At 41.5% G+C, this 25,997-nt stretch overlaps 1 protein-coding gene and 2 non-coding genes across 4 annotated transcripts in view; 1 reads left to right on the forward strand and 2 right to left on the reverse strand.

Annotated features, from left to right (window-relative positions):
* The window catches only part of MACROD2 (mono-ADP ribosylhydrolase 2), a 2,078,532-nt gene that overhangs the window by 1,012,098 nt on the left and 1,040,437 nt on the right, over positions 1-25,997 (reverse strand). The gene's annotated exons all lie outside the window — the stretch shown is intronic.
* LOC135276369 (U6 spliceosomal RNA) lies at positions 13,764-13,870 on the reverse strand. The gene has a single exon (XR_010343907.1). It is a non-coding gene; the product is annotated as a U6 spliceosomal RNA (small nuclear RNA).
* On the forward strand, positions 15,088-15,192 carry LOC135276349 (U6 spliceosomal RNA). Its single transcript, XR_010343895.1, has one exon. It is a non-coding gene; the product is annotated as a U6 spliceosomal RNA (small nuclear RNA).

Here is a 25,997-nt window from a genome sequence, read left to right on the forward strand (position 1 = left end):
CCCAGCTACTCGAGAGGCTGAGGCAGGACAGCCACTTGAATCCGGGAGGCGGAGGTTGCAGTGAGCCAAGATCGTGCCACTGCACTCCAGCCTCGTGACAGAGCAAGACTCCATCTCAAAAAAAAAAAATTGTTAGCATCAAAGTATATTACTAATTCCTGTTAACTGAAAGAAAGAGGTTATAAAATACCATGCAGAATATTATGCTCTTTTCATTAATTATGTGCCTGTGAATATGTGTATTCATTTTTTTAAACTCAAATGATATACATGGACAAGCAAATCAAATGCTACAACTTGCTGATTTTGACAAAAAAATGCTTCACAAGTTACATTCATTGAGAATACTTTTCTGTCTTGCTAATAAATCACTTCCAAACTTTGTACTCTAGATTTTAAATCCCCCACCCCCAATTTTGTCAACTATAGGTTGAGTCCCTGTAGGTTGAGTACTCTATAAACTGAGGCAGATTGGGGGATAGGAAAGTTGTGGGGGTGGATTCCTAAAGTGTTCCAGAAAGTGATACTGATTCTGCAGTCTTAAAATTTACCTCCAGGAACACAGCAGGGAAAGTTGTTTGCCTCACCTTGGAACACCTTGGAAACCTCATTACTAAAAATGATACCATACACTCTTATAGAGCTTATACATCGTGAGGTGTCACGGAAAGTATATAGGATTCCAACCATCAGATTTGGTAACAGTGCTTTATATTGTTTCTGCAAAATGCAATAATGTCTTCTTAATTCCCTAGGCTGGCATGACTCACTCAGCGTCATTTATTTAAGGATATCTACATTTTCAAACACTGGTGGGTGAAAACCAGCCCCATCAATCACTGTGACAGGGTATGTTCCTCTCAAGTTTATCTTCCTCTATATTTTGTGCCAGATTTCGTTTGCAAACCTCCAAATGGGGGAAACATGAGTCTTATTTAATCTTCACAAATATACACTGATGTTGTTAGACTATCATTTGCCGTCTGAACTCTCATTCATTAATGAAACGTTGGTTAAACAACACCCTACCCACCTTTTAACTGCAATACTCCCTTCTGTCTGTTGAATCCTTAATGGATGACCTGTTTTAAAACCTGGGGGATATTTTATGCGTATTGCAATTTGTGTGAAACTTGTCACCGTAGAGGATCTTTTCTCTTTCTAACACGGACAGGTTTGTTTATTTTAATTTCCATTAGTGTCTTGGAAGACAAAAATGATGAATGAAGATTCTGAAGCTACAGATTTCACAAGTTAGAGAGTTATAGTGGATGCATGCTTAGCTTAGCTTAAATTACTTTATCAGAAGCACAAACCATCACCCCATTGGGGGTACATGAAGACCGTTTCATTTCAGTTCACAATTTTTAGAGCCCATTTCCAAGGTTACCTCAAGTGTACAAAGAGAACAAGCAAATAACTGGGTCATAACCAGATAAAATGGACACGGCATATGCTGGGACAAGCAGCAGCAAGACAAAATTACACCTTTCATCAAGTCTTCCTTCCTCTACCTGCCCATGAGAGTTGGCCCAGCTTGAGAGAAGAGAATGAGAAAGTGTGGCAGCTGAAAGCTCACAAGGGAAAGGATAGTAAGGGACTGATTTTCCCCCCATCTTTGGCAGCAGAGGTAAACATTTTAAGGTACTTGTTTCAGTATGAAGACACGCATTTTTAATTGTGGTAAAATATATGTAATGTAATGTATCACTGTAGCCATTTTTAAGTGTACCATTCAGTGGTGTTGATTATATCCGTGGTTTTGTGCAATCATCACCACTATCCATTTCCAGAACATTTTCATCCCCCGTACTGAAACTCTGTACCTATTAAACAATAACACCCCATCCTCCCTTGTCCCAGCTCCTGGTAACCTGTAATCTACCTTTGGTCTCTATGAGTTTTCCTATTCTGGTTACCTCATGTAAGTGGAATCATACAACATTTGCCCGTTTGTGTCTGAGTTATTTCACCTAGCATAATCTTTTCAAGCTTCATCCACAGCATAGCATATAACAGGATTTCATTCCTTTCTAAGACTCAATGATGTTCCGTCATATGGATATACTACATTTCGCTTATCCATGCATCTGTTGATGGACATTTGGGGTGTTTCCACCTTTTGGCTATTGTCAATAATGCTGCTATGAACACTGGTGTACAAGTAGCTATTTGGGTCCCTGTTTTAAATTCTTTTAGGTATATGCCAAAAGGAGAAATTGGTAGATCATATAACAATTCTATGTTTAACTTTTTGAGGAACCGTCAAACTGCTTTCCACAGCAGCTGCTGAAGGCATACTTTTTAAATGTGCATTTCCCGTTAAGTGAAGGTCAAAAATTGGCCCATTATTGAGTAAATGTGGGCAGCTCTGCGAGTCCTGGATAGTTCAGGGTGAAGTGTCTCAAAGTGATCTGTTGGCTTTCAGCTCCCTGAATCCCCTAATCTTACTGTGTTGCACAATTTGCTTGCAGGCTTACCTCCACCTGCAGCTACCTGGTGATGGCAGCGGTGGCCCATCTGGAGTGGCCACAGCAAAGAGGATGCCGGCTGCAGAGGGGGTAGGTGTGCCAGGGCCACGTGCGGAGCCAACGAGGGCCAGGAACAGGCTGGAGGCCAACTCCCTACCAAGATGGCGGGGCAGGAGCCCTGAGTTCCCAAGTGCAGCTGCAGCCGCCCAGCCACAGCTCCGGACCCAGGAATCCCTGCATTCTTGGGGGCCTGGGAAACCCACCTGTCCCTACCTGCTCCTGCCCCCTGGCCTCTCCCCACTCCCAGTGCCCACTCTGATTTCACAGCAAAGTTGTGGCTAAGCCCAGGCACTGTTGCCACCCGGCTGGGTGTGTGCACACTTGGGGCAGCGCTGACATGCCAGCCCCCTGCCACCTCAGTCCCCTCTAGACTTTAGGTACCAACGAGCATGACAGGGAGGCCAGCAGGGGCACTGAGGGCAGCTTGGTGCAGGGCACGAACAACTTGGGTGCCATGGATGGCATGTTGATGGCGGGAGGCAGAAAGTTTCCTGAGCAGGAAGGGGCAGGTCCCCGGTGAAACCCACCTTCAAGCCAAGGATAGCCTAAAGACTGGGGGCCAGGCTGTCAGTTCCAGGTAGACTCCTTGGCCCAGAGTGAGAACTTATATGCTCCCTCCAGCCCTGCCCATGGCACTTGTGGACCAATCAGCATGCACTTCCTCCCTTCTGAGCCAATAAAAACCCCCGAACTCGGCCAGACTCACACAGACAGGACAGACAGCTGTGGGAATGAGCTCACTTCAAGTCTCCTGGACTTGTCAGAATGACCTGCCTGCGGAAAGGAGCTACCCACTATGGGTTTCCTGAAAGCTGTTCTGTCGCTCAATTAAGCACCTCTCCATTTTGCTCACCTTCCAGTTGTCCAAGTACCTCATTCTTCCTGGATGTGGGACAAGAACTCAGACCCACTGGATGGAAGGACAGAAAGAGCTGTAACACAAACAGGGCTGAAGCACACCCCCCACTTGCCACACTGCGAGTGACTAGAAGGAGAGAAGAGCTGTGGCCCTTTGGGGATCCCAGACCTAGGGGCTCCTTGAACCAGGGCTGTGACACTCTCTTTGAGGCTCTGAGGTTCCTGATGTCTCCAAGCTTCTGGCTGCCACCATGTTCCCTGGTACCCACAGCAGAAGCCACTTGCAGTATGCCTGGTCCAGCTGCAGCCTCCCATAGAGCTGGCCCCTGTGCTGGCACCTGGAGCTGCCCACCCCACCACAGCCTGGCTGTGCAAAGTGGTCAGACCCTGAGCTCCCTCACACACCCTTCACTGCTCCATGCCTGGCTCACCCTTGACAGGTGTGAGATCTGGACTGACAGCACGAGCCAAGCAGAGCCTGACAGGCCGAGTGGGCAGAAACATACCCAGCAGGCCCAAGCAAAATTCAGGCAAAAGCACTATCAGCCTCAGAGGTTTCTGGCTGAAAAAGCAACATCCTATCGATCCTGTGACACTGGGATCTGGGATGAAGATCATGAACTACAAGACTCAGAAGATGGAGGACTCACAGTCAGCTCCAGTTTTGCTGACATTACTATTGGCTGTAATCTACTTTTTGTCAGTTTGACAGGGGCATCTGACTTTGCATTATCTAGAATCTCTGCCATACTTCCTAGACACACACTCTATACACACACACGCACATGCACACACACACATATATATAATCTTTATGATCCTTTTCCTCCTTCTTAGTTTGGATGCCTTCGGAAATAGGCCCTGAGCAAAGATGTTGAGAACGAGTAGTGAGAGAAAGATGCCAATAAAATAGGATGCCATTGGGCAGGTGACTGCTGGAGAAACTAGAGCTCAATGCTGCTGCAGATTTCTGTGACACTGTAGAACATGCCTCACAATTTTACTGAAGGGCAATTAAACAGGGGTAGTTATTCTCCAACTCCCAGAAGTAGCTCACCAAAGCCTCAAACTCAAACTTCTGAGCTCAAGTGATCCTCCTGCCTCCGTCTCCCAAGTACCTGAGACTATAGGCATGCACCACTAAGCCCAGCTAATTTTTAAAAACGTTTTGGTAAAGACAGGGTCTCACTGTATTGCCCAGGCTGAGGACTGCTTTAGAGAACATTAATTCCCCAGCACATTCAGCCTGCCTTGTGTAAAGGGACCTTCCACAGTTCTAGAAAAGCCCTCAGTCATGGAGATGCAGATGTGGCCAGTCGGAAATCTGCTGGAGTATACTGAAATGTCCAAGATATATGACCAGGGTATTGATGGCACCTGTTTTCACCTTCTGTTTTTTTTTTTGAGACAAGTCTCACTCTATCACCAGGCTGAAGTGCAGTGGCATAATCTCGGCTCACTGCAACCTCCGCCTTTTGGGTTCAAGCAATTCTGGTGCCTCAACCTTCTGAGTAGCTGGGATTACAGGCACGTGCCACCACACCCAGCTAATTTTTTAAATATTTTTAATAGAGACAGGGTGTCAGCATGTTGGCCAGGATGGTCTCGATCTCCTGACCTCGTGATCCACCCGCCTCAGACTTCCATTCACCTCTTTATGTAATCATTCAATGAGCATTTATTCAGCGCCTCCTATCTGTATCAGGCACTGTGTAAGGTGCTAAAAACAAATAAACCTCTTTTCCTGATATTGTTTCTTCATCTTCATACATTTGGCATAACCTTGGAGATGAGTTTTTATACACAAACTAAAAAGAAGTGATCTTCACTATAATGACTGGTGGAGAGTGATGGTTTGTGCTTCTGGGAAACTAACTTGAGAAAAGCTTAGTACCTCCACTGTAAATCTTGGACTTGTGAAACTTCTTTCCTCAGTGGTTCTCAAAGTGTGGTCCCTAAACCAGTAGTATCAGCCTCATCTGGGAACTCATTAGATATGAAAATTCTAAGTCCCTCTGAATCAGAAAGTCTGGGGATGGGCCTCAGAAATCTGTGTTTCAACAAGCCTTCCAAGTGGTTGGAGAATTCATGATAAAGTTTAAAACCCACTCTTCTAGGAAAACTGGTCAATGAATTGATAAGTCTAGCGCAATCTACTTCTTGAGACACTACAGAAATGCAAAGAATGTCTTCTGAATTAGAATAAGAATTTAGGAAGGGATTCCTGGAGGAGGGGTAATGCTTCATCTAAGTTCTGAAGGATGAGTCTGTAAGAGGTAGCTAAACAAAAATGTGAGAGATGAGGCATGGGAGTTAGGTTGAGGGCCTTCTGGAAGAAACCTTCTGGAATTCTGCACTCAGATCTCCCTGGTTGTGTACCATTTTCCTCCTCTTCCCTACTGCCTTATGTGAACTTGCTCCCCCTGCCCTGTGAGCCAGTGGGCCAACATTGTTCAGCTGAAGTCCTAACCTTGGTTCCTTAGCTACCTCTCCTTCCACCATTAAAGTCTCGGTAGCAGATACGCTGAATTGTGTAGAAGGTCACAGTGATAGCTGAAGCTCCCTAAGGAAATGACTCTCACCATTCATGGTCTTGTTCTTCCTTGCCCATTTCTCCATTCTCATTACTTGCTATCCTCCTAAGTACCCTGCCCTTGTACAAAAGAAACTTTTTTTTTCTAGTTATTCCAAGTGCCATGCTCTTTCTGACCCCCATGTATCCAGTAAGTTGCTGTCTTTGACTGGACTGTCCACCGTCACCAGTCATCTGATGGCTAAACTCATATTCACTCTTCACATCTCAGCTCAGCCATGGCTTCCTCCGTCAGACCTTCCCTTGACCTTCCAGGGAGGTAGGGGTTTCCATTTATTCTCCACCTACAAATTTCCATATCCCTGTCACAGCAGTTAGCCCAAACTGTTGGTCTAGATGCCCATCATTAGAGGGACGGATCCCAAAGCAGTGATCACTTTCTATTCCTTGTTACATCCTCAGTGCTGAACAGTGACATCCCGTAGGTGCTTAATAAAAAAAGAAACACTTACTAACTGCTTGCAATATGCCAGAACTTGTTTGTGGTACTTTGCTTGGACTTTGCTAATTCAGTAGATTTGGGTGTCTAATCCCAGCATTGCTCCTCACTCCACTCAGAGCCTTGTGCATTAGAAGGCTCAGCTCTGGCCCTCCTCTGACTTCTCTTCCTTCTGCAGTGATACCTTGGATCAAGGGGACTTGCCTATCCAGAGCCCAGGTCCACCCCTTGGCTCTAGGCTTTCAGGCCCCCAGAATTCTCTATTAAACTGGCCTTGAAGCTACTTCCAGGGCCTTTCCAGGCATCTTCCACTGGTCTTTGCTCCAGGGGAAGTCCCCTAGGCCTGAAGGATGGCTTCAGCCTCCTTTTGCCAGGGATGTGGATGTACCTAAATATATGGGCCAGGATCTTCATGCACCATCTGGGAGGCCCTTGCAGTGTGAAGAAGAGCTGGGCTTGGGAAGAGAGGAGGGCTGGGCCTAGAGCTAAGGTGCATTTGCCCCAGGCTACCACATTCCAACATGGGACTCTGAGGAGCCTCAGAATTCTACATTTAAACCCAGACCTTTAAATGTTAAAGGTACATTTGTCAAGGCAGGCAGACAGCACATAGTTTATTGAGCAACTTGTTGGGTTAATTTATAATTTTGGAATATTTAGACAGAGTATACAGGCTCCATTTATACTCTTACCCTGAAATCCACACGTATTAGGGGTGGGCCCATTCACTCTCACAGCAAAATATTTTCTTTTTTCTTTTTTTTTTTTTCAATTAGAGACAGAGACTCACTGTTGCCCAAGCTGGCACCAAACTTCTGGGCTCCAGCAATCCTCCCACCTTAGCCTCCCAAAGTGCTGGGATTTACAGGCATGAGCCACCGTGCCCGGCCTAAACTTTTTTTGAAAATAGATATTATTTCCCCAACACCACCACCACCACATTTTATGACTGAGAAAATTAAGGTAAAAATCGATTAAGTGTCCCATCTACACAGCTGAGAAACAGCAGAGCTGCAATTCAAACAGTCATTTGGCCCCAGACCACACACTCATATTGCCACAGTGATTGAAACATGGTAGCTGTTTCACAGACTTAGGACAGAGCCCTATGTCAGGAACACCAGAATCAAATCCGGTAGAGAACAGAATCTGTTAAAGCTATGGAAATTAGCATTGAAGGCAAAAAGCAGAAACATAATAAGAAAAAAGAGATGGACAGGCATACAATAAAATGGAATAATAGGTGAAAACACTTCCTCTTCCTGAGAAGCATGTTTTAACCCAATTAAACATATAAAAATAAAAGGAAAGGTCTTTTTCTCCTGAGTCTGTCTGCATTCCCCCACTCCTACCCCCACTGACGCCACACACTTTTGAATCTGCCACACAATATAAATCACTGTGTAAACCAAATCATTAGGGTTGCCAGGTGTTCAATTTTGAACCAGACAGTCTGGTATTTGAGCTTTCTGCCTAGGAAACAAATAGAGAAAATACCAGTGATTTTTAATTAAGTCTTGTTATTATCATGTAAAGATGAGCTTGCAGGAGAACATTCTCCCTGGCTCTCTGGGCTGCACTTGACTCTGAGCCTGGTTTCCACTAAGACATCGCTTCTGTGTAGGCCAGCCGCCTCCAGACCGAGTGCCCTAGCAAGGTGATGAGCTTGGCTCTGAGGGCGTATTGGCATGTTCTTATTGGTCAGGCCCATGCAATTGTGCTAGATCATTTTCTTTTATTGATATCTCCAAAGCTCCTGCAGCAACTGGCAGAGTTCCCTGAGTCTATTTAGAAACAATAATAATTAATAAAATAAATACATAAATAAGTAAATACTCAGAAGCACATTTGGAGGCAGGCAAATGATCCACTGATAAGAGTCAGATGAGTTAAGTAAGTCCCTAAGTCTACTCAAGGCTGTTGAGTAGGAACAGGCAGGAATGTGTATGTGTGTGTATATATCATATCATTTACAAACACAAAACATTATTCTCAAGTAAAATTGTGAGTCCCAATTAAATCTAACTCTAGTAATAAGATGCTAGTGTAAACATTTTAAATTAGTGTGGAAATCTATAAGAGGACAGCTAGAAATCCTTACATTTTGAGGGAATGGTTTATATGCTATTAATCAACTTTCCAAATTGTTGAAAAGAAAAGGGGTTGAATAGGTATTAGAAAAGAATCTCATTTCCTTGAAGAACTTTATTTAACCTTAAACAATGGTAAATGCCGTTTGTTTACCACTGATACCCAAGGACCTTTAACATGTTCGTGCACATTCAGAGGCAAGAGACCGGGGAAGCTTTTGTTTTCAGAGAACTAATTAATGCTCCCCCTTGGAGGACTGTTCGGGAAATACTAGTCTACCAAAGTGTAACTTCGGGGTTATAAATTCTTTGTCAGCTAGGTAATAATATTTTAGTTGCACACTCTTCTTGTGAGGCTTACTTCCTTATAACAGAGGAACACACAAACAGAACACTGCAAACATATACCACTAGACAGTGGCACTGCAGAATTTATCTTCATGATCCAGGCTTTCCCTTTTTCTGCCTCTCACTAATGCATGACCATACAGGAAGTGGCTCTCAATGGGTTGAGGGGGATGGATTTTTTCCCCTATCCCAGGAAGACATTTGGCAAGATCTGGGGACAGTTTTGGTTGGGAGTTGCCAGTGGCATCCGGTGTGTAGAGGCCAGGGATGCCGCTAAACATCCTACAAGGCACAGGGCAGCACCCCAGCCCCTCCTACTCCAGACCAAAGAATTATCCAGCCCAAAATGTCCGCAGTGCAGAAATCAAGAAACCCTACTGTACAGATCTTTGGAATAGATAATTCAGCCTATTTGGGTTATTAAAATTATCAGAAATGATCATGCAGATCTATTGGTTGATATATCAAGAGCCTGAGGACTGGGAAAAGAGCAGGTAAATAATTTTCATCTGTCCTCCCCGCTGTCCCCTACCCTGCCCCACCACTTTTTTCCTTTCCCAATTTACAATACTAAGCAGCAGCTTTATTCTTGAGAATAGACCTATTTAGGAATGTGACACTGCTCAGGCTTCAGGGTCTGGCCAACGAACTTAAGGAGACCATCAGAGCTGCCTCCCCTGAAGCAAAGAGGTGGACACTACCTAAGACCTACACTGATAATATTGGAACCTTGTACTGATTCATTGAACACAGTATTTATTAAGGCCTATACTATTGCTGGGGAAAACAGCCATGCACTCTGCCCTCAGGAGGATTGCAGTCTGATTTCCCTGAGGGGAAGAATTCATGACTTTAAATTCAGAAAACAGAATCCATTTCAGATAAGGGTTTTTCCACTCAAATAGTGCAGAGATCACAAACTGGCACCCAGATGCAAAGTCTGGTTTGCAGTTGTGTTTTGTTTGTCCAGCAAAATGCTTTTAAAAAAACGCTAATATTTACAAATCAGATAATGCAAAATTCTGGATTGATGGCTTGTCTGGAAGAATCACAAATCTAGCAGCACTAGACATGTCTGGCAGCAACCAGCTAGAGCCACAGGCCTGGTCTAGGTCACTGATGTAATGTGTCACCCTAAAGGAATAGTGTCAAAGAATGCCCACAGTGGCTCATCCGGGAAGTGACAGGTGGTGAAACCGGAAAGGAGGGAAAAGCTGTTCAAGGCTGTGCTCTGGGGTTGGCCACTGCCATGGGTGACTGCTGCTTGGTTCCTCAGGGTATTTAAAGGAACCTTCTGGAACGTGTCTTAGAAGCGTCCACCCAGAAAATGCAAAAGGGGAGCACTTCAACAAATCCTGGCCCCAGTAGTCAAGGGTGGCGCCACAGGCATCAATTCTTTGTCATTCATTTGGCACAATCTGGGTTATGCATGCATCAGTGCTGAGTGACTTCCAGGTATCCCAATGGTGGGGTTAGAGACGCACTTGCGGTAGAAAGTGAGATGAGGATTTCCAGCCTGTGGGGTTGTACTCGTGTGAGGCTGTTCAGAGCCCATGCACCCTGTTCTCCACATCAGTGGCAGAAGTAAGCCTGGGGCCAAGAAGATTTAAAGAGGTCTGCTAGAGGTGTTTCCTACAGTCACTCATTAGTGTTACTTGCCTGGTTCTCACAAGAGCTGGGTGTACAAGATGTGACACTGCCAATTCTTTCCTCATTTAACACCAGCCAGCCGTACTCATACCCCTCCCCTACACAAACACACTCCACACAGCTGTCACCCGCGGGCCTTCCCATGAGGTTCTGTAGTCTGCGCAATGCATAAAATTGCCTGGCCTACCTACAAAATGCTGCTGCATCCAGTCCACATTTCCACGTCCAGACCGTGTGCCTAACTGTGTTCTCAACTACACCACCATGTCCCAGCTCCAAGGAGGACACCTTTTGTTATTTCTCTGAATCTGCACAAAGCTAATTTTTACTTGCCAAACCATGCCGCTAGAAGGACAGAATACCTGTTGCTAATTTAACCAAAGGTGCAATACAGGATGCAACCTTTTAATACCTGAAGTTAATTCCCACTGACAGAAAGCCTTCTAAGTTATTTTTTTTACATAGCTACACATTGATTTTTAAACAAATTTATATGACTGTTCCTCCTGAAATATCAACTATCCAGAGGAAACAATTTTTAACATTGTTATGTAAATACAATCCATTATTTTCCCAATGCAAGTTACATACATGCACATATATACATATATAAACACACACATGAAAACATATATACACATAAAAAAACTCTCTGAATCTCAATTTCCTTATCTGATAAGAAAGAATAATAATAGTTATCTTACAGAGTTTACACAAATGTACACACAATCCCATCTGTCTCACACATTAACAAGAATTTTTAAACTGATATACAATAAAAATTATAAAATGTAATTCTCAAATTTTCTAAGATGTAATAATATGGATAATTTTTTGTTGTGAAAATAATATCCCCACTGTGAAAAACTACTCTTCATGTAATTATATTTTCCTGAAAGTCCCAAGTTTGTAAACAAACAAAAAACCCAACATTGGAAAGTCACCACACTCAGGATATCATGTTCTGAGTGTTTTGTGTATAGTTAATGATGAGAAATCTTCTTCTGGTAAAGAATCGTAATTCAAACCTGCATGCCATCCTCATGGGAGGAAGTAAGAACTCCCTACAAAATCTATTTATGAGGAGGTTGGTACCTTAGCCAGGGGCTCTTTTCCCTTGAGGGAAAAGCAATCTCTTGATCGATGGAAATCGTTTTTCAACAAAATATCTACAGCACTAAATCTGTTAAAACTAGTTGTTCAATAGTCTGTTCCAATTCTTGTGTTAAATAGTAGCATGGAAAAAATTTTTTTGTGTCAGTCAAAATCTATAGTAACCACAGGATAGGCATAGAATCATAAAGAAGTTAACTTTGTATTATTCATTTGTTTAGAGAAAAATGTGTTTTTGAACATTAAAATTTTATTTTAAAATATTATATGAATATAAAATGCAATATAATCACTTAAAAATTCCCATGTTTTAAGAAATGTTTTTGATTATGATGTTTAAATATATTTGCTAACATCATTTGAAACCCTACAAATCATTCAAAAATTAGGTATATACTCAAATAAACTCAATTAATTTAGATTTACAGGTTACTCTAAGAATACATATTAATTTCCTACTTCTTCCCCTTCCTCTTTTTCCTCTTCTTTTTTTCTTCTCCTTCTCTTCCTTTTTGTCCTTCCTGTTAAAATTCCTGATTTTAAAGCTACTTAATTCTCTCATCTGGATGGAGACTATAAAATAGTAACTTCAAAGAAAAATTTTAAGGATTAAGCAATGAATAGTAGTATTTTTTAAGGCCTAAAATATGGCATACCTTCAATAAATCTCTTTTGGTACTAAACTTAGTTCTACAGAGTTCCTGCTCTTCAGACCAGAATGACGTAGGGTAGGAGAGATAAATCTAATTGCATTTTATCAGCAATAAAGGTATCCACTATTGAGGACTTATGAGGTCCAGTTTACATGCTTCTTTAATCATTGTGAAAATTCTAGGCTATGAGTAGGAGAGGACCTGCTTATACTTATTGAACACTCACACATTAAATCAGGTAATCCTCACAGGAGGCTTCCAAGGTGGTAGTACAGTTATCCCCATCTGACCAATGAAGACACCACAGTCCATGGAGTTCAGCCTGTGTGCTTCAGTAAAAATGTGTGAGAAATGATCATTAACATGTTCCTTGGGTGATATGATTTGGCTTTGTCCCCACCCAAATCTCATCTTGAATTGCAGCTCCCATAATTCCCACATGTCATGGGAGGGAACCGATGGGAAGTAATTGAATCACGGGGACAGGTCTTTCCCATGCTGTTTTCTTGATAGCGAATAAGTTTCACGAGATCTGATGGTTTTATAAAGGGGAGTCCTCCTGCACACACCCTCTTGCCAGCCACCATGTAAGACATGCCTTTGCTTCTCCTTTGCCTTCTGCCATGATTGTGAGGCCTCCTCAGCCATGCAGAACTGTGAATCCATTATAAATTGCCCAATCTAAAGTATGTCTTTATTAACAGTATCATGAATAGGGGGTGACGCTAGCCTAGCCCATACTGCTTCTATGTGATTAGGAAAGGATGCTGTCTTTGGGAAGACACATCTAAGAGCCAGGAATGAGGGCTGGAGGATAAGTAGCTCCTAACCTTTCTCCATAGGGAGATCTATGAATGGTGGCCCAAGTAAGCCTCTCAGAGTTTTCTGAAGACATAAATGCTCATTTTAAACTCAAAAGCATTTGAATGAGCTGATATTTCCAGTTATAGAGGTTCTGGGCCTCTTGGGATTCCAGCCTAGGGCTTTTGATTCTAGAACTGCCTTCTTAATACTCTGTGCCACTTTCTAGCAAACAATGGCATCATGAGACTGGAGTGTACCTGATGGAACTGAAGCCAGACCTGGGCAGTACACATCCTCCAAGGTCTTATAAAAGTAACTGCAAGATAGGTATAGAGCTGTGGTGCATATATATATATATATATTCTCTATAGTTTTTTTCTTTTCCAGAGTATCATATAGAATTATATATATATGTATATGATTAAAACTACAGAGAATATATATATAGTTTTCTATATATAGAGTTTTTCTATATATATATAGTTTTTCTATATATATAAACTATATATATAACTATATATATAGTTATACATAGAAAAACTATATATATGTTTTATATGTATATAGTTTTATATATAGAAACTATATATATAACTATATATATAGAAACTGTATATAACTATATATATAGTTTCTATATATAGAAAACTCTGTATATATTTATTCTTTCTATATATATGACTATTTTTTATGGAATGTTTTACAAATTTCTGTGCCATCCCTGCACAGGGGCCATGCTAACATTCTCTGTATTGTTTCCTTTTTAGTATATGTGTTGCCGAAGCAAGCACTAGAGACACTATACATTTCAGAAGTTGCCTGGCATTGGGCAGGGAAAGAGATGGCTAGGTGGAGCAGACAGCATTTTTGTAGTAGTGAACTATTCTCTATGATACTATAATGATAGATACATGTCATTATGCACTTGGCAAAATTCATAAAGCTATGTAATGCCAAGAGTTAACTGCTGCTTACTTGTCATTGTGGAGAACCAGGGTGTCTTGTCTTTTTTAGAATGTATCACCAGTGTGTGCAACAATGCTCTAAAATTCTGTTGTGAATGTCTGATTTAGAGAATAAATGTGAATGAGACTGTCATAAGAACATAAGATTTTTAAGTCATGTTCATAAATTGCATAGACTATTTTGCTTCAAATAATCTCTTTCAAGGAAAATTCCACAAAATATGTTCTATCCAACTTTAATGATACAATATCATAGTCTACCACCAATAAAAACATCAAAAAATATTACTGGGAACAATGAAAAGAAAGCCCGGAAGTGGAGCTTTTCTGCCATTAGATCCTAAATACTTCAGACTGTGAATTGGTATTTAATGTGCAGTTGCCTACATTGGCAAGAACCCTGCAATTATAGGTTAATTAGCTAAAATATTTGTCATGTTTATGTAACATAGGGATAAAACCAATGCTGTATACAGCAACAAATAATAACAGCTTCATAATTGCTAACACTCACCATATTCAAGGTGATTCTTTAGTGATAAATAAAATGGACACCAAAAAAAAATATTGGAAAGGACCATATAATACAACAGTTATTCCTGCTAACTTTGCTTGTTTGCAGTACAGTAGCAGATGTATGGGCACATGAATATATGTATATATATATTTTTAATTGATAGACTTTTTTGAGACGTTTTTGGTTTACAGAAAAATTGAGCAGAAAGTACAGAGAGTTCCCATGCACTCCTCTCCCCCCCTCCTCAGTTTCCCCTATTATTAACATCTTGTATTGGGGTGGTGCATTTGTTATGATTAATGAACCAGTATTGATACATTATTATTAACTAAAGTCCATAGTTTGCATTAGGGTTCACTCTTCATGTTACATAGTTCTATGAGTTTTGCCAAAAATATAATGACATGTACCCACCATTACAGTATCATACAGAACAGTCCACTATCCTAAGAATGCCGTGTGTTCCACCTAGCCATCTCTTCCCCTGCCCAATGCCTGGCAACTTCTGATATTTATATTGTCTCTAGTGCTTGCTTCAGCAACACATATACTAAAATTGAAATGATACAGAGAATATTAGCATGGCCTGCATAGGGATGACATGGAAATTTGTGAAGCATTCCATGGGAAAAAACATGCATATGTAAAATATATATATTATATATTATATATATGTTATATATATATTCATATATATTAAAATATATATCACATATATGTATAAAATATATATAATATATGTACATACATAAACACACACACACACACATATTATATATATATAGTCTCCAATAGTTTTTCCTTTTCCAGAGTGTCACATAGAGTCATGTGCTATATTACAGCTCTTCAGTCAACATCAGACTGCATATACGACAACGGGGGTCATATAAGATTACAATACTATATTTTTACTGGATATTTTCTAAGTTTACACATGTTTAGATATACAAATCCTTAGCATTGTATTGTATTTGCCTACACTACTCAGTACAGTAACATGCACAGGTTTGTAGCCTAGGAGCAATAGACTATACCAATGTAGCCTAGGTGTGTAGTAGGCTCTACCATCTAGGTTTGCATAAGTCACTCTATGATGTTCACATGTCGATGAAATTGCCTAACAACATGTTTCTCAGGACATATCTCCATGGTCAAGCAGCTCATGACTGCAGTTGGTATCAGACAATATGTAGCTTTTCCAAATAGGCTTCCTTTACTTAGCAATATGGTGAACTTTCTTTTGACTTTGGTCTTATTGAAGACAGGCTTCAGGAAACAAATATGCTCACAACATAGAGTTATTTTCAAAACTCATATAAACTTTTTCAGATAGATCTTATAGAAATTTCACTGAAAAAGTTTCTAACTCTCCTCTCTCCTGGTGTCTCAAGCCATTTATCTATAACCCTTAAAGTATAGATAGAGGTATCCCAGGAAAACATTTTGGTAAGTCCTCCCTTAAGATGACCTTCTAGGTGAAGACTTGAGAAATCAAGAGAACGCAGTAGTGGATTTTCCTAGATTCCATAAGATGTAAATATCCACATGAGATTCTGTGGAAGAGGTAGGCAAACCACAGCCTGTAGGTCAAATCCAGCCTCCTATCTCTGTATAACACAGAAGCTAAGGATTATTTTTATCAATATACATTTGCAATCAATTTGATGACATGGAAAACTAATTTTGAACTACAATTAAGCAAAACATTACCCATCCAAAAATAATTTCATCCTTTTCACTATTAGAATAAACTTTCTTCTTACTTAGTAGTTAATATTTTAAGTATTATATTCAATTATTATTATTTTTAATTTCATCAATACAATTTTTGTAAGAATTTGTTTTCTCACTTGCTATATCAGTACCTACACAATATCCTCAATTTTACCTCTTGGTGCACAAAAACTAAAATACTTATTCTTGGCTCTTTACAGAAAGTGTTTGTCAATCTTATTCAAGAATAGTCAAATGGTCTCTAACTTTGCTTTTCCTCTTCTCCCCTTCATTTTTTCTTTTATTAGTAATATACCCTCATCTAACTGTACCATTACGCTCTAGAAGACACAGTATGAACTGGACTATGAAGTAACAAAAAGGTTTAAAGAACTCCACACTTGGGCATTAAAAAAGGAAAGTGTCTGTTAGCCAACAGTATAGAAAAGGAGGCCATAAGTTGGTACCAACTTTTCCAGGCTTCGGTAAATATAGAAATCTCTATTTTTGTTTGTCGTCATCTCTCTGCTTCCCATGTGGGTCAGCAGGGATGCAGTGGAAAGAGGCTTTGTAGTTAGACAAACCTACCACCCACCAGCTTCTGGACTATCAACAATTGCTCATCATCTTTGCATTTTGGGGTTTTAAATTTTGTTTTGGTTTGTTTTTGACTCATAAAAGGGGTTATTTCAATGACTAAATGATATAATGTTCCTATACAATAGAAGTTCATAACTTTGTGTAGTTGTAAAGCTTTAGGTCATAATAAGAATTAAATGTTTTCTTCTTCTTTCCAAGAAAACTATGTGTGTGTGTGCGCGCGTGCGTGCGTGTGTGCGTGCACACACGTGTGAATGTGTGTCTACGTGTGTGTGTGTTTTCGTGTTCAGAGGCAGAAGGGAAAACTGTAATAATAGTGCCATTATGCCTCCTGGCTTAAAGGAGAACAAATCCAGCAAGGAGTCTGTATTAGTCTATTTTGTGATGCTATAAAGAATATTTGGGACTGGGTAATTTATAAGGAAAAGAGGTAAATTTGGCCAGTGATTCTGCAGGCCATACAAGCATGACATCGGCATCTGCTCAGCTTCAAGGGAGGCCTCGGGAAGCTTTTACTCATGGTGGAACATGAAAGAGGAACAGGCATGTCACATGGTATGATGGTTAATACTTAGTGTCAAATTGATTGGACTGAGAGATACAAATTATTAATCCCTGGTGTGTCTGTGTGGGTATTGCCAAGAGAGATTAACATCTGAGTCAGTGGGCTGAGAGATTAACATCTGAGTCACTCTTAATCTGGTGGACACCACCTAATCAGCTTCCAGAAAATATAAAGCAGGCAGAAACACATGAAAAACAGAGAGAGGCCTAGCCTCCCAGCCTACATCTTTCTCCCATGCTGGATGCTTCCTGCCCTCGAACATTGGACTCCAGGTTCTTCAGTTTTAGGACTCAAACTGGCTCTCCTTGCTCCTCAGCTTGCAGATAGCCTATTGTGGGACCTGGTGATCATGTTAATACTTAATAAACTCCCCTTTTCATATATATATATGAAATACACACACACACACACACACACATATATATATATATATATATATATAACCTATTAGTTCTGTCCCTCTAAGAGAAACCTAATACAGAAAGTTGGTACCAGTAAAGTGCGGTGTTGCCAAAAAGATACTCGAAGATGTGGAAGCAACTTTGGAACTAGGTAACAGGTGAAGGTTGGAACAGTTTGGAGGGCTCAGAAGACAGGAAAATGTGGGAAAGTTTGGAACCTCCAAGAGACTTGTTGAATGGCTTTGCACAAAATGCTGAGAGCAATATGAACAATGAAATTCAGGCTGAGGCGATCGCGGATGGAGATGAGGAACTTGTTTGGAACTAGAGCAAAGGTGACTCTTACGTTTTAACGAAGAGACTGGCAGCATTTTGCTCCTACCTAGAGATCTGTGGAACTTTGAACTTGAGAGAGATAATTTAGGGTCTCTGGGGGAGAAATTTCTAAGCAGCAAAGCACTGAAGAGATAACTTGAGTGTTACTAAAGGCATTCAGTTTTATAAGGGAAGCAGAGCATAAACGTTTGGAAAATTTGGAGCTTGACTATGCGATAGAAAAGGAAAAGCCATTTTCTGAGGAGAAATTCAAGCCAGCTGCAGAAATTTGCATAAGTAGCAAGGAGCCTTATGTTAATCCCAAGACCACTAGGAAAATGTCTCCAGGCCATGTCAGAGAATTTTCTGGCAGCCCCCCCCAACACAGGTGCAGAGGCTCAGGAGGAAAAAGTGGTTTCATGCACTGGGCCCAGGGTCCCTGTGCTGTGTGCAGTCCAGGGACTTGGTGCCCTGCATCCCAGCTGCTCCAACCAGGACTAAAAGGAGCCAATGTAGAGCGTGGGCTGTGGCTTCAGAAGGTGGGAACCCCAAGCCTTGGCAGCTTCCGCATGGTGTTGAGCCTGCAGGTGCACAGAAGTCAAGAACTGAAGTTTGGAAACCTCTGCCTAGATTTCAGAAGATGTACAGAAATGCCTGGATGCCCAGGCAAGCTTGCTGCAGGGGTGGGGCCCTCATGGAGAACCTCTGTTAGGGCAGTGTGGAAGGGAAACATGGGGTTGGAGCCCCCACACAGAGTCCTACTGGGGTACCACCTAGTGGAGCTGTGAGAAGAGAGCCACCATCCTCCAGTCCCCAGAATGGCAGATCCACTCACAGCTTGCACCGTGCACCTGGAAAAGCCACAGACACTCAATGCCAGCCTGTGAAGGCAGCTGAGAGGAAGGCTGTACCCTGCAAAGCCACAGAGGCGAAGCTGCCCAAGACCCTGGGAACCCGGCTCTTGCATCAGTGTGACCTGGATGTGAGACCTGGAGTCAAAGGAGATCATTTTAGAGCTTTAAAATTTGACTGCCCCGCTGGATTTTGAACTTGCATAGGCCCTGTAACCTTTTGTTTTGGCCAATTTCTCCCATTTGGAATGACTGTATTTACCCAATACCTGTACCTCCACTGAATCTAGGAAGTAACTAACCTGCTTCTGATATTACAGGCTCACAGGTGGAAGGGACTTGCCTTGTTTCAGATGAGACTTTGGGCTGTGGGCTTTTGGGTTAATGCTGAAATAAGACTTTGGAGAACTGCTGGTAAGACATGATTGGTTTTGAAATGTGAGGACATGAGATTTGGAGGGGCCAGAGGCAGCATGATATAGTTTGGCTGTAACCCCACCAAAATCTCAACTTGAATTGTATCTCCCAGAATTCCTACGTGTTGTAGGAGGGACCCAGTAGGAGATAATTGAATAATGGGGCTGGTCTTTCCCGTACTATTCTTGAGATAGTGAATAAATCTGATGGGTTTATCAGGGGTTTCCGCTTTTGCTTCTTCCTCACTTTCCCTTGCCACTGCCATGTAAGAAGAGCCTTGAGGCCTCCCCATCCTTGTGGAACTGTAAGTCCAATTAAACCTTTCTTGGTTCCCAGTTTGAGGTATGTCTTTATCAGCAATGTGAAAACAAACTAATGTACATGGCAAGAGAGGCAGCAAGAGAGAGAGGGGAAGTGCCGGGCTCTTTCAAACAACCAACTCCTGTGTGAAGGCATAGAGCAAGAACTCACTCGTTACTGTGGGGAGGGCACCAAGCCATCCTGAGGGATCTGCCTCAGTGGCCCAAACACCTCCCACTAGGCCCTACCTCCAACATTGCGATCACATTTCAACATGAGATTTGGAGGGGACAAACATCCCCTCCAAACCATATCAGGGTTGACTGTATTAGAACAGGAAAGGAGAGTCAGCATTCTGAAGCCCAGGACAGCTGCAGAAAGAAACAAAGGACTTTGAGGTGTCATCTAGACTGAGAAGTGATGACACAACACACTTTGCTGCCCTCCACCCTTTTCGTCCATCCACTTCCCAATGCTACAGGATCCAGTCACCACCCAAGCTTGTGGACCCCTCTAATCCCTTTTGTTACCACAGTACCCAGGCTGATACATGGCAACTAGCTTGGGGGAAAAGAGATCTAAAGAACTGAGCCCAGAAAATGATGATTCCATGAGCTTTCTTTGCATGGTTCAGGCCAAAAAGAGTTCTAATTTTCAGAACTCTTAATAGCATGTGAGTGTATTTTCATCATTTCTTGTCATGACTGTTATAATACTAAATATTCTCAGGAAGTATTCAGGACAGAAAGATTTTCATTAACACCCAGAAAGTGAACTGTCCTTGTTGTCTACAAACAAGAGCCTGTGACCTTTAATTCTTGCAGACAGAAAAGAAAAAGACTTCAACTAGAGGTTTTTCCAGAAAGATCCACACCTTGGATGAGGCAGAGAATTCAGTGTACTTAATGTGGAAAAATGAAAAGGCTGAGTCAGGGTTTGTTTCTGCCAAATAGAAAATGGTTCCAAGAAGCTTCCGTTTTCTAAACCTGTGCTTAGAGCCCTTTATGTCTGGTTTATGATCTTGGCTCCTTTCAACTCAACATAGCCTGTTCAAGGACACCCAAGAGGGAAGCTATATGCTCAAATAACCATCTTGCTGCTAAAGCACATGTTTTTCTGTAAGTATTTTGTTTCACCTGCCATACTTCTAACAAGAAATTTATCAACACAACAGAACTGGTTCAGTAAGGGGCTGATCTGTTTTATGAACATCAGTTTCTGGACCTTTGTTTTAAAAACTTGAAGATACCTAGAACTCAACAATTATGTCCTATAATCTCAACCCACGTTGCCTTCTTCCAATTATTAAAGATTTAATTTGTCACTAAATACAGTGACTTTCACAATTAGAGTGTATGGAACATGAACTGGAAAGGAAATTATATTTTACATGCTTGTACTTACTGGGAAAATTGTGTGCTAGGGGTACTACAAAAAAAACACACAAAAAAGTGACAGTTAAAATATTGAAAATGTAGAAAAAAATTTAACCACCAGACTTTTGGGGCGCTGAAAAGTCACAAGGCAGTTTTAAGTATTAATAACTTTAGATGTATAAAGGATATACACTTATGAAACTACACTTTGAAAGTTCAATTAGATAAGTTTCTTTTATAGTCATAGAATTTGTGACTCTTGAATAATAAATCTGTAATTTAAACTTTGGTTGAAGTTCCTCTGAAGAAGCCAAATGTTAAATGAAACTAAGAAAACCCCTAAAATTAAAAAAGATTAAAAGTTCAAAACCTAAATTACTGTAAAAGAAGTCTGCATTATTAAACATTCCTATAATAGTGTTACAAGTTATAGTATTTGTGCTATTGAGGTTATTACAGCTTCTAAGATTTTTGGGACATCCTGATCCATTCTAAAAAGATTCAGGTAGCACCTCAACATGCCGTATGGTGCTATGCAGTGGGACTTAAAAATCAATAGGTGCTTTTGGAGAGACCAACATTATACTTAATTATTACAAAAGAGTGCAATCAAAACTAGGTTTGTATAAGGAGGAATCTCATCAAAAACATTTATGGACAACATCAACGTCCTATATTTTATAAAATATATGAATTTAGGTCTTATGATAGAATTGGGCTTTTGGGTTGACAACTCTGTTATGGATTATACAATAGCACTGAGGTAGCTTAGAGTTCTGGTTTTTTTTTTTTTTTTACAAACATAAAATTGTTTCAGAAGCAATATGGAATGTGTGAATATGCACTGCACACATATACTCACACAGAATTGATTAACTGGAGGAATGCCTGTTTAGAGTTTAATTATTATTTTAGCGAGGCAGTAAAGAAAAAAGCATGTAAACCACAAGCTTAATACAAGGCCACTGTCATGATTTTAAGGGCGTCCTTTCAACCCCTATTAAGTCTGAGCCCTGGTGATCATTTACTCTGACTCCAAGTTATTAAAAGCGTCTCCAATGTACAGTGCACATGATGTTTGTTTTTAATCATTGTGTATAATAGATTTCACATGGGGAAAATGTTGGCAAATACTTTAGACTACAAAAAATCTTGATAGTTGGATAAATGCTAGTGTGCTGCAATTTCCTTCACATCACCATAAAAGCAGGGCTTTAAAGGCAATATTTTAATTTCCTGAGAATTCTCGCCATGCTCTACATTTGAAATGGGATGGGAAATGCCACTTGTGATAACATTTTAATTTTAAACTTGGTAAGAGTTATGCCATTATAAAGGTAACTACCATAAACTTCCCTTTAAAAGATGCTTCATATCAGACAACCAGGGGAAAAATGAGACTGTATGGTGGTTTTCATGTCAAGCATCATTAAAAGGTATTTGATGTTCACAGCAGAACTGGCTTTCAGATTGTGCCTGCATAAAACCAAAAAAAAAGTGGTCAATTTGTTGAATAGTCAATGCACACTGGTTGCCATATGGCCTAAAAGGAGAGGCGCATGGCCATGGCTTTCATTGGTGTTTGGATCCTGAGCTACAGGCAGAAGGAATGTGGTGATTTGCATCATCTTCTTAAGTCATGCTTCAGTTTATTTGTCCTCCTTCTGCTCAGAGTGATCATCCTCCACTTCAGTCACTAAGCTCCACCGCTAGGAAAAATTACAAGTGATTTATCTTGGTGTTGTACGCTGTGCTCCCTGGAAAGCAGGTCAACCTGCAGGAGCTTTACTAGGGAGGGCTCTTGGGATTCACTGCCTTGGAACGGAAGGGACAGAAGCAGGATTGGGCAGAGGGAGCTGCAATGCAACCTCAAGGGAAGTTTCCCGGGACCCTGGAAGGAACGCTGAAGATGCGTTGACCTTCCAGAGCTGTCCTGAATCGCAGCAAAATGGTCAAGCCTTTATACCCCTACCTGGATGTGGATTACGCCAAAAAGGTGACATGGCCTTGGGCAAGATGGATCTCTTCAGTGTGGCAATCCTCAAAGGAGCTAAAAGCTGAAAACTGTCTATCAGCCTCACTCCCAGCTGCTGGGGAACAAATCCTTTATTCCTAAAGGCGGGGAGGAGGGGGGTCTGAGGTGCTTATCACAGTATCTACCACACCCAACAAGCAAGAATATATTGGCCACAAATGCTTACTTCCGACTATTCCTTTTTATACATTCTCCTCTCAAAGTAGAAAGAAAGAAGAGAATCTCCCTCATTTCTCAAAACTAGATCTGTGCAATGAGGCTCAGGGGTTTCGTTGAGCTAAGTCATGTGCCCATCTCTGACCCAATCACAGTTGCCAGGAGGCAAGGCAACGCTCTCACTGGCCAGGTCTGGGAGAAATACTCAAGAAGAGGGGTTCTACTCAGCAAGTAAGACAAGTAGACCCTTGACAGCCAAAAAACCAATACATGCCCCCCAGATATTCTCATATATGCTTTTTCTTTTGTTTTTGCTCAAACCCTTTTCCCTCTCTGTAGCACTGGCCTGTGCTCTTCTCTTCATAGGCCCTGGCACATGGCAGGCACTTAAGCCGTGTCTGCTCAGACTCCGTTCAACTTGTAGGCATACAGCCCTCCAAGGGGTCACAGCCAAGGTGCACAGGAAACCCACCCAGGAGCTGCATTCAAACTACAGTTGTGCTTCTGAGACTGGGACGGCTGAGCTCCCAGGCAGCTCTGGGGAGGAACAATGACCGGCTGTCGGCAGCTGTGCAGACAACTGGAGACCGGGAAATGGGGTAGGGGGAGCGTGGGTGAGGCAGGTGGTGGCTTTTATCTCCTCCACGCCTGGCAGAGCCCATTACCAACTGGCTCAATATGACAGAGCTTGCTCTGCTTTCCTATTCAGAAGGAAAAAAAATCAAGGGTAAAGAGACTTCAGCACCAACTGTATCACAGTTTAAAAGTATACTCTTTTCCATCGGCTCCAAATGCTATTAGAACTACGGGGCTCTTGTTACAAGAGTTCTGGGACTTTGCTGAGCACCCTGTTATTTTCATGCTGGGACCCCAAAATTATGTCAGAGGTGTTTCTTTTGTTCTAGGCAATTTGCTTGAATGAGCTGTTTACTGTAGCTTGGGGCTGGATGTTCATTTCCTCACTCTTTTTAAGCTAAAACAAATAGCCATGATGCAGACCATTTTTCTTCAGCTTAGATAAAGGGAGAAATCTGTCTGACTTGATGCAAAACTTCAGGGGTCTTTGAGGTCTTCCGTGTTACTGTTAGTGCCGGACTTTTACGTTTATGACGGTTCGCCATAATTGATATTTTCCTTGTTTAGTTCCCACCTCCCAATTCAGAATTAATGATAAAATATTTTTAAATTCAGTCAGGTTTTTGTGACTCTTTGGGGTTCATTTGGGTGACAAATAAGAAAAACCCAACTCAAACAGCCTTTAATAAAAGGAATTTACTATCACATGTAACTGAAACACCCACAGGGAGCAGGGTAAACAACCAAAGCGCCCCATTTCTTTGCATCTCCCCTCTCTGACTTCTGCTGTATCTGCCTAATGCTGTTGTCCTCTGGGTCATAATATGAGTGCCAAGAGCACACAGCGCCCAGTGCATCTTCATTCAAAACAAGAGGTAGAGGCCAGAGCTGGAAAGGCCACAAAGAGCCCTGAGGCTCCCTTGCTAAAAACATATGACCAACTCCGAGTCAAACACCACGATCCAAGGGATGGGAAATCGTGATTAGCTTAAACACATTAGGGCTTCATCCTGCAGCAAGGACAGTTATTTCAACACAAACCACACGGCCGAGTATGGAGAGAAAGGTGAAGGACTCAGTCATGAGAGAGTGGAGACACCAGGTACTGGCTCAATGAGTACAGTATCTGTCCCCTCCTGGAAGACTACAGCTGCACATTTTCCAAATGCTTTGATGAGATCATGGCCAGGAAAAATGGCAAAAAGAACCTGGCGGAACAAAGAGTACTGTGTCCATTTCTCATCACTGAGCCTCACAGGTATGAACATATGATACACATTGAATGAATGATAAGGACAGAGTTTAGCCATTAATATAGGAAAGTCAGTGTGATCTAAAAATACCAATCAAAAAGGCACAGATGGCATTTAGTAAAATAGATTCTCTCTCTTTGTACTTCACCCCAATCCTTTCCTTCTCTCTTTCCCTCTCTTCCTCCCACCACAGAGGAAATCCTTTGCAAGACTTCACTGAAGGGGAGAACTACTGACTGACCCTAAATGACAGACTGTCTCAGATCAGGAAGTAGCATCAACTCAAAGGTGGCAGAGGAGTCGGGAGGTCTATGGACAAGCCACACTTACTTCTCTGTCACTTCTCATGAGAGAGTAGAGGTGAAAGGGCCTGGCTTGAACATGAATCCATTTTTGGATTTGTCTGCCACTCAAGGAACAACTTGTCACTAGCATCAGGCAGCATGGCTCCTTTCCAGCTTTATATTTGGTAGTTGCAGTCCTCAGCATGCTTTGAGGATGTCACTCCAACATAAGTCAAGTAAAGCCAGGTTCACTGAGTGATTCCGGAGAAGAAACTTGGGAGAAACACATCTAAATAAACATTTCCAACTCATAGTGCTGTTAGATGTGAACTTGTTCTAAGAGCTCCTGATACAAGCAAGACATTGGCAGATACAGCACTGGATTCACTGATGTTCATTTCAAAACAAAACAAAACAAACAACACTAAGTTAATTTACTTGCTAGTTTATTGTTATTATATTTTTGCTGTCTTTGTGTTGCTAAGCTACAAATATTAAAAACAGGGGTACATAAACTAATGGGTATTTCATGGATTAATAGGAACAAACACAGTTTTAAGAAATGCCCAGAAAATAAACAGAAGATTCATTCTG

This window comes from Aotus nancymaae, unplaced genomic scaffold (assembly GCF_030222135.1).
Source record: "Aotus nancymaae isolate 86718 unplaced genomic scaffold, 86718_ANA_hifiasm-v0.15.2.pri h1tg000001l, whole genome shotgun sequence".
NCBI classification, from domain to species: Eukaryota; Metazoa; Chordata; class Mammalia; order Primates; family Aotidae; genus Aotus; species Aotus nancymaae.